At 42.1% G+C, this 12,890-nt stretch overlaps 1 protein-coding gene and 1 pseudogene across 1 annotated transcript in view; both read left to right on the top strand.

The window, feature by feature from the left end:
* Window positions 1-12,890, top strand: part of LOC126249408 (plexin-B) — a 1,292,451-nt gene that overhangs the window by 1,138,865 nt on the left and 140,696 nt on the right. The gene's annotated exons all lie outside the window — the stretch shown is intronic.
* LOC126249860 (5S ribosomal RNA) lies at window positions 9,243-9,360 on the top strand (annotated as a pseudogene).

Raw genomic sequence — 12,890 nt, 5'->3', positions numbered from 1 at the left:
TCGCAATGTTCCAGGGGCACTCCTTCCCAGTCAAGTTGTAGTCTTCTTGCAATTTGTCTGTTCTTTAGGTGGAAGGCGCAGGTTTGGGTTTTCCCTGGGTTAGGTTTGAGATGGTTCCCCTTATAGTAGGTGGCAAGCTGTTCGAGGGCTTCTGACAGATTCTGTTCAACAGTTTCAAAGCTGTCTGCTTGAGCGGTAATGGCGCAATCATCTGCATATATGAAGCTTTCGGTGCCTTGGGGGAGGGGCTGGTCATTAGTATATATATTAAAAAGTGTTGGGGCCAGTACGCTTCCTTGGGGGAGGCCATTTGTCTGTATCCTCCACCGGCTTCTCTGTCCCTGAAAATCCACGAAGCATCTTCGATTCTGGAGTAGGTTTCCTATCAGTGAGGTTAGTCTGTAATCCCTACTCATTGCGTATATTTTCCCCAGGAGCAGTCGGTGGTTGACTGTGTAGTAGGCTGCTGATAGGTCTAGGAAGACAGCCCCGGTGATCTTCCTGTTCTCGAAACCATCCTCTATGTGTTGCGTTAATTTTAGCACCTGTGACGTGCGGCATTTGCCCGTCACAGGTGCTAAAATTAACGCAATAATCATATGAAACTGGCTTATGAAGACATTTCTGTTAACTAGTATTCACTAAAAAGCTACGATCACTTCCGACTTTGTAGTTGAGAAGAAATTGCAATGACTCTTATTGACGCAATAGACTACCGAAAGAATTAAAAGGTATAAGTAGCCTCTGCATGGTGCGATTGAACGTAAGGAGCTATTCTGTCTCTACATGGTCAGGGTAGGACAATTGACACTTGAGAGACGATGATTGATCGTCGCCTGAAGCGTGTCTGCCGCAGCGCGGCGCAAGGCTTCTTACGCTCGGCTCCACTTCAATTTCCGTCCGTTCCGCAGGGAGCGATTATTTACTTTGAGCTGTTTAGCTTGAGCGGAAAGGCTACCTGTGTGTATTTGAAGTACGTCAACGGGCCCTCTGATTCCATCCCAGTCGCTGTGAGTATCCTTTACTCGAGCACCTCTGGAAATGAATGCCTGCGTTTCACTTAACTGTTTGAGAGTTATCTGCAAGTTCCTTTGTCAGCGGTGACGCCGTCTTCTATCTCTGCTGATGCTCTAACAGCTTACTGCCACGGCAGTGGAGCTCCCCACCTTTAATTAAACCAGTCTGAACTAATAACAAATGTTTTCATTTCCTGTTCTTACAGAGAACTCTTCGTATAATCTCTTTGTATACGGAAGTCAAGTGACGAAAGAACGAAGTACCGATGTATGACTGGCGTTGTGTTGTGTTGTTGGGTTTGGACGTTTTTACAGAATTGTTTTAAACACAGTCCCGTTTTTATAAGCGATAATGATCAGCTTACACAGGAAGGGGCATATTATAAAACAAAAACAACTGATTTTTCTATGTTTCTTCTGAATAACAGATAACGTCAGATTATTAAGCAAATTTTTCCCTTTGCCACAATACTCTCACACACTGGATATCAGATGCCACAGCCGAAACGATACGCCGAGTTCAAAATGGTTCAAATGGCTCTGAGCACTATGGGACTTAACATCTGAGGTCATCAGTCCCCTAGAACTTAGAACTACTTAAACCTAACTAACCTAAGGACATCACACACATCCATGCCCGAGGCAGGATTCGAACCTGCGACCGTAGCGGTCGCGCGGTTCCAGACTGAAGCGCCTAGAACCACTCGGCCACAAGGGCCGGCGATACGCCGAGTCTCATTCAGTTTGGACGCTCCTAAAATTCCATAAGCGCCAGAGATAATCAAAACAAGGCCTTCGATATGTAATTGTACATGACACTATGGTTAATACTTTTAAATTTTCTCCCAGCCAAGAGTTTTTGAGACACCACATTTTTACAATTTTTTAATGAGACTGCGGTTAATAAGTCTTGAAGATATGAGTACAGAATATAACACTTGCTAAGGTTTGCACTGAAATGCCTCGGATGGCCGAGAGGTTCTAGCCGCTACAGTCTGGAACCGCGCGACCGCTACGGTCGCAGGTTCGAATCCTGCCTCGGGCATGGATGTGTATGATGTCCTTAGGTTAGTTAGGTTTAAGTAGTTCTAAGTTCTAGGGGACTGATGGCCTCAGATGTGAAGTCCCGTAGTGCTCAGAGCCATTTGAAATGCCTTGGAGAACTAATCATGAAATAAGCTAAACCTGCCAACACAGCGCAATTACGTGATATTTACTGTGCAGTGCCTACAACTTTTGCGTTCTCTTTTAGCACATCGCACAGTTATTTTTTGCGAAACATGTCACTGACAACTATCGAGCGTTAAAGCACTGTAATCTTCTTTCCAAGAGCTCTATATTTCACTAAAAATTACTGCGATCCATTAAAAAAAAGTTGCTTCAATATTTGGCTGTGCAAAAAGGCGCGAATATAAACTATTCTACACAATACTTCCCCACTACGCAACCATTACTTATTAACATCCTTTTCCTGATATTTTGAACTCTTTGTGAAATATTATGATGATTAATTCTGTATATCATATTGAAAAAAGGGGAACTTGCATTTGCAATAAAAATCTGATATATCAAAGCTTTATCACAGAATTTTGTAGCCTCGTCGGAAGTGAAGTAAAACGAATATCCTATGGACGTCAGCAGGGTGTCAATACGTTAATACCGCCACAGCAACACTGTACATCCCAAAAATGCAAGCATACATGACTTAGAATCTAGAGAAAACTATTGCCCATATGACTAGGTAATGGAAATGAGCGTCTGGCGTCATTGGCCGGGAGGCCCCTTGCAGGGTAGGTCCGGCAGCCATGGTGCAGGTCTTATTTCATTCGACGCCACATTCGGCGACCTGCGCTTCGGATGGGGATGAAATGATGACGAAGACAACACAACACTCAGTCTCTGAGCGGAGAAAATCTCCAACCCAGCCGGGAATCGAACCCGGGCCCGTAGGATAGCAATCCGTCACGCTGACCACTTTTTTTTCATTTCGTTCGTTGTTGATCATTGTGTTTGGTTGTTGCGGACGTGACATGGCATGGCATCCGCTGAAGTCCGTTTGTTGGTCTTTCCGCTCAGTTTGATATTACAGACGCCAACCAGCTCTCTGACCGAACACGCTGAGCTACCGTACCGGCGACTCAGCTATCGGGGCGTACATATGACTAGGTAAAACTGCGTGATTCAACATGGCATGTATCCGGTCGTCACAGATTTGAGCTCAGTCACGTTGTAGCAGTAACGACAAGCTAAAGGTATTCTTCAGTACAAGAAATTTGTCGCAAAGTTTAAGCTGCTTTGTGAGTGCTTAATGATTTTTATCTGTTGGTACGATTGATAGATATTTCGTAGCTGAAAAGCCACTTTGCTTCCGTTACATTTTCGCTTTGTGACAGGTTAGTCGTCCGCAGCTCGTGGTCGTGCGGTAGCGTTCTCGCTTCCCTCGCCTGGGTTCCCGGGTTCGATTCCCGGCGGGGTCAGGGATTTTCTCTGCCTCGTGATGACTGGGTGTTGTGTGATGTCCTTAGGTTAGTTAGGTTTAAGTAGTTATAAGTTCTAGGGGACTGATGACCATAGATGTTTAGTCCCATAGTGCTCAGAGCCAGCCATTTTGACAGGTTAGTTAACAGTTTAGAATATTAATGAACTCTTTCCTCACAGCTTCGCAGAACAATAGCAAACTTATGAATGAAAAACACGAATAGCGAATGTACTGTAGTATTTATTTTCCTTGTAAACCGAAAATCGGTTGAGAAGAAAAATAAATACTGTAGAACATTCTAAGTTCATGTTTTGCATTCATAAATATAAATAACTTTTCCTGCGTGCTTATCAAAATGACCAGTTAGAGAACCTTGTGCTTCAGTTTTCTTTTTATTTTTTCCTATCGTGCTTGCACGTAGACAGGTAAAAATTTAACCGCGTCATTTTGGTTGATAGATGACATCACTGTTAATTACACTGCAACGTGGCAGCAAATGAATTAAGTGCTTATCTCCACCATACAAGGACATTTGGTCGCAGGCTGCTTTTAACTGGTCGCCAGGAAAAGTGCCAAGCGTGGGCAAGTGAGAAGAGCCTCTCTTTCTACTGCTGGACTGCTCTTATGTGTCTCCTAGCCATTAAAGGCGTACGAGCTTTCTTTGCAGATAAGACTTCATCTCCTCCTCTGTGAGTTCCGCCTTATCCTCTCTCCCCCCCCCCCCCCCCCAACCTTTCCAGCCACACAAGCCCTACCACTCACTCTCCCCCCTTTCTTTCCAACATCTTCCCTCCCCCCCCCCCCGCCGTTCCCACTTCTTCACTCTTCTTCTGTAGAACAGAAAAGCAAGCAAACCTTCTGAATTTTATAATATAACCTAAATGTAGTTCATATCTTTCTACTACCAGGCGAAAAGGCGAAAAGTGCTTCCACATACAGGTATCCAGTCTTCCGCTGTGTAACATAGTCCTTAGATTATTTTTGGACTGTACGTTTTTGCACGCATATCGATCAACATTAGCCTGTAAATTAAAAATATTTACAAAATGCGTTTGATCAGCAATATAAACATGAAATATTTAATCACGCTGATATATCAATTAAAGTAATTATTACCCTATTACATATTTGCGTATTTGGCCGTGCGAAATCGGAACGTCGCGATTACACTGTTACGCAGTTTAGGAATAAAATTAAATCTCCGAATTATAGCCCTGTGATAAATGACCTCATATCATTTCATTTAACGATTGCAAACAAATTACACATGAGTTCGACAAGGCCTGACGAATTGATCACTGTTTTCTGGAATTATTACATTTTTATTATTAATCTCACCTTTATGAATGCTTAATTTTGGAGCGAAATTGACTACACTGAGGGTGAGAGAAATTTAAGGAACGAAAATCAGTAGTCGCTACCAACGACATGGAGGCTGTTACACCTTTTCTGCGTTACTAACAAAGGTAGTCAACATAAGGAAACAATCAGCGGAAAAAGAAATAGGTTTCCGCTTCGGATACAGAATCCCAGTTTCGTATTCCTTATAATTTTGCAATTATTTCTTCCAAAATTCTCGTTCTATTCTTCTAACAACCCTTCAACTCTACCGAGCGAGGTGACGCAGTGGTTAGCACAGTGGACTCGCATTCGGGTGGGCGACGGCTCAAACCGGGGTCCGACCATCCTGATTTAGGTTATCCGTGATTTCTCTAAATCGCTTCAGGCAAATACCGGGATGGTACCTTTGAAAGGACACGGCCGATTCCCTTCTCCTAAACCGATGGGACCGATGACCCCACTGTTTGGTCCCCTTCGCGAAATCAACCAAACAACCTTAAACTCTCTCAGTATGTATCCAGTCATATACTTGAAAGGAGAGAGAAACCTCTGTTATAAAAAGGCAATACCGTTCAGCCACTAAATAAATTATAAAAAAAAGATAAGTTAACCCTCATCAGCACAAAGGAAACCACCGACTTCACCTTCATAGTCAAGTAGGTATTACATATGTAAAGAGATATATACTAAAGTACCGGTAAAAAAGCTCTGTTCAGCCAAACACGTAAGCGGGCGCAAGTAAAGTTGTTCAATAGATACCTAATATAGTGAAGGCATCGTTAAGCTTGTCCAAGCGATTTTTTGAAGTAGCTGAGACATTTTGAATTTACTAATGACAAATAAGGTTGATATGCTCATCCCACCATCCTGATGCTGCTTTTCCACTGTCTCGCTAAATCACACCAGACGAACATCGGGACGGTTTCTTAAGAGGTTTCCTCGTCCTTCCTCTCTAAAGAACACATTGCCGACGGGACACTAAACTCTAACCTTCCTTCATACTGTTGGAAATGCAGTTGCATGGTGTTGACTCGTTTGAACAAGTCGACGGATAGCACATGAAAATACTGATCCATGCAGTTTCTGTTCTTAAATCTCCTCTGTATTGGTTCCTTGAAGATCTTCGAAACTCTACAGTTGCTAGTTATCTTGTCCGAAATTGAAAGTTTGAGAACCAGCTACAAGTACGGCTTGAAAAGGTTGATTTGAATCAAACCATGACTGGTTACGAACTTCTTTCAAATCCATCTTCAGACGGTTGTTACAGTTTCCTTGCTTTCTTATTGGGACCTCGTTTTGTATTTGTTATTAGTTTGCTGAACTATGATAGACAGTATTTTGTGTTATCAATTCGATCAAATTTACGAAGGATACGTGCTATGAGGTGAAATCTTACGTTCTGTATAATTCTTTGTGACGAAATCGCCCTGTGTTTTTGTTACGAATTTTAAAATTAACACATATTAGGACGTACATTGTTGAATGCTGTTTAAATTTACTGGAAAAATCTTTAAACCACACCATTCTATGTTTAATGCCAGCACACACGATAAACATTTACAATACGTGCCCAAGTATCATGTGAGAAACATCAACAATATTTTCAACGTTATTACAGTGGTAATTGGGTTATCATTGCTGTGAGAATGTATATGCGCGGTAAGTTGTATCTTTGCTAGTGCAATGAAATTAAATTAATAACCGAAAAGAGGAGTGGAAGTATTTACAATTATTATTAATATGGAATTCTATTGAATGGTTAGGATTACACATAAAACTGTTATATATAAAAGATACCAAGCACTGTGTAGAGTAAATAAGCACAGTAAGATTTTTTTTGTTACAGAGATTAAGCTAAGTTTAAACAATGAATCTACAAGTGCACGTTCAAACTTAGCTCAATCACTATAACAAAGCCGGCCGGTGTGGCCGAGCGGTTCTAGGCGCTTCAGCCCGGAACCGCGTGACCGCTACGGTCGCAGCTTCGAATCCTGCCTCTGGCATGGATATGTGTGATGTCCTTAGGTTAGTCAGGTTTAAGCAGTTCTAAGTCTAGGGGACTGATGACCTCAGATGTTAAGTCCCATAGTGCTCAGAGCCATTTGAACCATTTGTGAAAGAAAATTTTATCTGTCTTAGAGCAGAAACCAATAACGAATACAAAATGTAGTCCCAGGAAGATGGATTTATAAGAAATCGAAACCGGTCATGGTTTTATTCAAATAAACTTTTTTAAGCCATACTTGTGACTACGATATTACAGTGCCTGTGTTGTTAAGAATATCGATGGAATGTTCCTTCGGTCATGGATGCATGTCCGAAGGAACATTGCATCGTTGTGTTTAACAACATAAGTACTGCAATATCGTATTTATCCGCCAATAACAAACTGCGACTTACAGTTAAAAAAATTTAGTAAGGTTGAACGCAGAACGATGACAGATGGAAGTTTGAGTGTAGCCGTGAGTAGTGCACAGATCGCTGGCACGGTAACTCAGCGTGTTCTGTCAGAGGGTTAGCTGCCGTCTGTAATAAAAATAAACTGATTTAATGGAGCAACGAAAAAGTGGAAAAAGTGTCATAGGACGCCCTCACCGAACAAATACAGCGATCAATTACGAATAAAATGAGATAAAAGGAAGTGGTTAAGGCGACCGCTTACATGAAGTGGGAAATGCGGGTTCGAATGCAGGTCCACCAAAAATTTTCACTGTCGTCATTTTCATATACAGCTGATAGTTGTTCGTATTCGCAACTGCGAATACATATCATGTATATATTTGTGGCTGGTTGATGTTTAAATTATAAATCTTGTTTACAGTTCTTGTTAGTCAAAATTATGACGCAGGCAAACTTTATCACCTCTGTGTCCACGTTATATGTGAATTCCTTACATACAGTCTTCGCGAATCACACGTGATACTGTGCATCAAGGACTTACGAACCTAATGATTTCAACTATTCCGCGTCTGTGGCCGAGGTAGCTACGACATGTTAATGCTTTGACGCTTAACGCAGAGATAGCCGCTTCGAAACGTGGTGACGGAATATACTCTCGTCAGAAGAAAGTAGTCGGAAAGTCGAAGAGGTATAGCGACGTTAGCTTCCGCCTGTGTTGAATTAAATCCCAGATCTCTGCGTCGTGCCTCAATGAATGAGAGCATGTGACTGGTGAGATTGATAAATCTGTCCGATGAGCGTTTTGATATCAGTAGCCAATTTTTCGTAACCGAGGAGGGAAGACTCGTCTATTGCAAGAATATCGTGACACTCCACTGCGTAAACGGTCACACCATAGGCTTACCCGCTTGACATTTCCTATCAGATAGGAGAGAAGCAATAGCTGGATTCAGGCATTATCGTCTACATTCAATGAGTATTTGACTTTTGACATTGCAGCTTCGGAAAAATGTTGAGTCTTCCATCTGGTAACTGCTCAAATGATTTCAAAATTCCTTAAGTTCACAACATTTCGCCACATGCTAACAAGCAGCTGAGGCTGTTCAGCCTATTTAGAAACTGGTCAAAAGGTCTGCGACACCACCTGATTGGACTTCAGTGTAGCGCATGTCGTGTTTCGCAAATTGGTAGCACAAGTTGCTTCTCTTCCATAAAGATGAGGTAGAACGCCTACAGTATCAAACGGTCGTACTGCTGTACGCTATACTGAACGTTTCAGATAGATTAGATGAGGCTCATTTCTAGAAACAAATCCATAAGTTGTGACTAACGTCATTTCCACCAAATATTTACTCTTGGGAGTAAACATTCAGCAAGGTATACAGGAAAACTTTTGTGGTTCAAATGGCTCTGAGCGCTGTGGGACTTAACTTCTGAGGTCATCAGTCCCCTAGAACTTGGAACTACTTAAACCTAACTAACCTAAGGACAACACACACATCCATGCCTGAGGCAGGATTCGAACCTGCGACCGTAGCTGTCGCGCGGTTCCAGACTGTAGCGCGTAGAACCGCCCGGCCACCCCGGCCGGCACACTTTTGTGGTGTTCAGAAAAGCAGGGGAGAGATGATGTCAGGTTAAAATTTTGAGTTGGGATGTCAGCGTGTTCATTTGACATAGGCGTCTCTCGAAACGTAAAGTTACGAGTGCGAGTTGAATTTAGGAACACATTTTGTACTTGCCAAGCAGTTTTATGGTGAATCAGTTTAGATCTAAGTTAACTTACGGTGCCTTTGAGCTCATCGTTTATACTATTATGTTGAAATTCGTATAAGAAATGGAAAAAAGAATTTTACTGGGAAATGCCTTCTCAGTAACACTAAGCTCTCTGAGAAGGTACTCAACTGCCTGAGGCGTTGTAATGTATCAGTTTCCATTTTCCCTTTAATATTGAAAAATATTACAGTTACTATTAATGTTTTATTATTAACCATCCTTTCCACAAAGGCAACGGCCTCGCCGCAGTGGAAACACCGGTTCCCGGCAGACCACTGAAGTTAAGCGCTGTCGGGCGTGGCCGGCACTTGGATGGGTGACCGTCCGGGCCGCCATGCGCTGTTGCCATTTTTCGGAGAGCATTCAGCCTCGTGATGCCAATTGAGGAGCTACTCGACCGAACAGCAGCGGCTCCTGTCAAAGAAAACCATCATAACGACCGGGAGAGCGGTGTGCTGACCACACGCCCCTCCTATCCGCATCCTCAGGTGAGGATGACACGCCGGTCGGATGGTCCCGATGGGACACTTGTGGCCTGAAGACGGGGTGCTTTTTTTTCCACAAAGCTTCTGATCGCCGTGTTCTGCACTAGGCATCCAGAAGAATTTTTACACTTTTTTTTACAGCCTTGAGTGGAAAGAAATACCTTTATCTGTTACCTCTTCTGATCAGACCTTACACTTCTCTAGAAGGTACTTACACGTTTTTGGCGTTGCGAACTCTTTCAGAAGCTTTATGGTCTGTGAATGGCACGCATCCCATCTCTGTAAGGGCGGCCACCTGGCGGCAATACAACCAAACGTCTCTTCTCGGCCATGGTTCACCTCATTGAAGCTTAGTAAACGTCATGTGACCTCTCATCTGCATGAAGCTGGGAGAAGGATGCTACCCTGTCTACCTCCACCGGTTGAAAACCATCGCTTCTGGACACTGTGATCAGGACACAACGGCAGTGGCGGATCTGTATCACGTCATATCTGCATGTACGAAGTATTCGACTACATAGGCGGTCTTGTACAAAAAATTGGTTGCTAGGGGCTACCCCGTCGCTACAAGTGTAGCTGTTTCAATGATCCAATGCGATATATAAAGGTATTATTTTCTCACGAACTATTTAAAAGACGTCGGTATCCAGCTTTGACCTGTAAGTTGTGTGGATCTTGTCCTCTCATGCCGGCCGGAGTGGCCTAGCGGTTCTAGACGCTTCAGTCTGGAACCGCGCGACCGCTACGGTCGCAGGTTCGAATCCTGCCTCGGGCATGGATGTGTGTAATGTCCTTAGGTTAGTTAGGTTTAAGTAGTTCTAAGTTCTAGGGGACTGATGACCTCAGATGTTAAGTCCCATAGTGCTCAGAGCCATTTGAACCATTTTGTCCTCTCATGGGACCAGCCCCATTCGTAAACTGGGACGTCTGTTTGTGTTTTTACTTTGCATTAGGAACTTTGTAATCGACACAGTTGTCCAGATTTCAGTTATAAGTTGCTGTGGATGTCACTCTCCTCTGGAATAGGCCCAGTTCGAACCCTGGATCGTGATTTTGTGTCTCTGCGTGTGGATTTTTTTCTTTTTTTTTTAATTTATATCGTGAACTTAACTTTGTTCTTCACAAAAATAAAATGGCTCTGAGCACTATGCGACTTAACTTCTGAGGTCATCAGTCGCCTAGAACTTAGAACTAAGTAAACCTAACTAACCTAAGGACATCACACACATCCATACCCGAGGCAGGATTCGAACCTGCGACCGTAGCGGTCGCTCGGCTCCAGACTTTAGCGCCTAGAACCGCACGGCCACCCCGGCCGGCTGTACTTCACACTGTTATCATTGTTCTGTTACGAAAATTGCACTAATGTTATCTTGACACTGTTGTAACTACTGCTTGCCGTCTGGTGTTCGTCTTTTAGTGTTCTTATTTTACATCAAGAACTTACATTTGTACATTTAGCTCTTTTATTGTTGTACCGTGGAAATTGCAGTTACGTTAATATGGCACTTTTGTGTCTACTGTTGGCTGTATGGTCTTTGCTACCAAAAGCCAAAAACAAAAAAAGTATCGTCGGCGAGCGCCAGTGTCGCGTGGCTTTGCGAGCTCGCAACTGTTATCGCGGCGAGTGGTCGGCTGCAGTGCCTCGTGTGAGGCGCGTGAATAGCGCCCGCTATCGGCTAATTTTGAAACACAGCTGCCCACAGTGCGACGCCCAGTCACCTCACTGCAAATGCTGTTCATTCACCGTGAAGCTTCCATCATCAGTTTTAACTTGCTAATGCAACCTGGATTCACGTGTTCCTCTAGCGGACGTCCCGGTGAAATTCAAACTGGGCTTGACAAATGGAATTTTTTATTACAAATACGAAATAAACATCGATCTCGTCTTTTTTCCACCATTTCCCCAACAGAAGACGTTTCCTGATATATGGACTGGGATGTAATGTGAATGTGAGTAGCGGTGTTTAGTTCTTTAGTGTTCTTAATTTCCGCTTTAAGTAACGTTAGCTGCTGCCACTGCCGTTATTACTATTACTATTACTTCTAGTAGTTTAAAGCTCACTTTTCACTTCCACACAAGGCCACACTGCAAATACTGACAGAAAATTAGACTTCCCGGAGTATACTATTGTTAAAAAACTCTCGTGTTTCCAATAGTAGCAGTAGTAATCGTAGTAGTATCTGTATTGTTATTTTTGTTATTTCATAACTGACGCCATGTCTTAGAAACCGTGGTCCTTTTGTGATAATAATTACACAACTTTTTACTTGCCGATAACCGGTTTCAATCTGCGTTTCAGATCATCTTCAGGTCTAGCTTGGAACAAAAAGTCAATAACATTAATTATTTTGCAGAAGAGTGATATTACGAACACTTGTCTCATGGATGGTAGAAATAACAAAAAATATTATGAACTCGCACGTACATGTCACCCCAGAGTTCAATTTGTCGACGTTGTGTTAAACTAACATAAAAAACAATTATTTAGTGGGTAAATTTTTTCATATAGTCTAGTCACGTGACATGTGCGTAAGTTATAGATGAGTACATTAAAGCAGTGTAAAACTATTTCTCCATATATAATTAAATAAAAAATTAATAAAAATTCGAACGTAAAGAGCCCTTAATGTAGTACATTTCAGCATGGTTGATGTGTTACTCAATAATAGATGAAAACAAATGTTATAAATAAGCATGTTGACAGGAGATTGTGCATCGTACGTTTTTGTTGTGGTTTACATTTTTTAAAAAGCCTGTGAAAAGTTATCGAATATATCTGGGAGTTTAAGAAATTTTCCTTCATGTTAATGAACAGAAATAAAAATACACTGACGACTCTTACTTAAGTTAAAGAAAGAGAAAGAAAAAGGAGTTAGTCACGAGATAATCATAACTACATAAGTGAAATGAAATGTACTACACTTACGTAGTTACGGTTACCTCGTTACTAGACTCCTTTTTCTTCGCCCTTTTTTTAACTCACAGTAAGTCCTCGGCGTATTTCTGTTTTTATTCATTAAAATGTAGGAAAATTTATTAAAGTCTCTAGTAGTATGTTCGGTAATTTTGCACTGCCTTTTTTTGCAAACAAGAACAAATATGTACGTTGAACACAGTCCTGTTAATATGTTTGTAACATTTGTTTCTTAGCTCTTATTGTGTAGCTCATCATTAATCCTGAAATGTATATCTACACGATTAATCTGCAATTCACAATTAAGTGCCTGGCAGAGGATTCATCGAACCACCTTCGTGCTTTTTCTTTACCGTTCCACTCGCGAACTATGTGCGGGAAAAACGAACAGTCAAGTCTTCCCGTGCGAGCTCTGATTTCTCGTTATTTGTTATGTGATGATTTCTTTCTTTGTAGGTGGGTGCCAACAAAATAT

This window comes from Schistocerca nitens, chromosome 3 (assembly GCF_023898315.1).
Source record: "Schistocerca nitens isolate TAMUIC-IGC-003100 chromosome 3, iqSchNite1.1, whole genome shotgun sequence".
Lineage (NCBI taxonomy): Eukaryota > Metazoa > Arthropoda > Insecta > Orthoptera > Acrididae > Schistocerca > Schistocerca nitens.
This window is presented reverse-complemented; position numbering and strand designations above follow the sequence as displayed.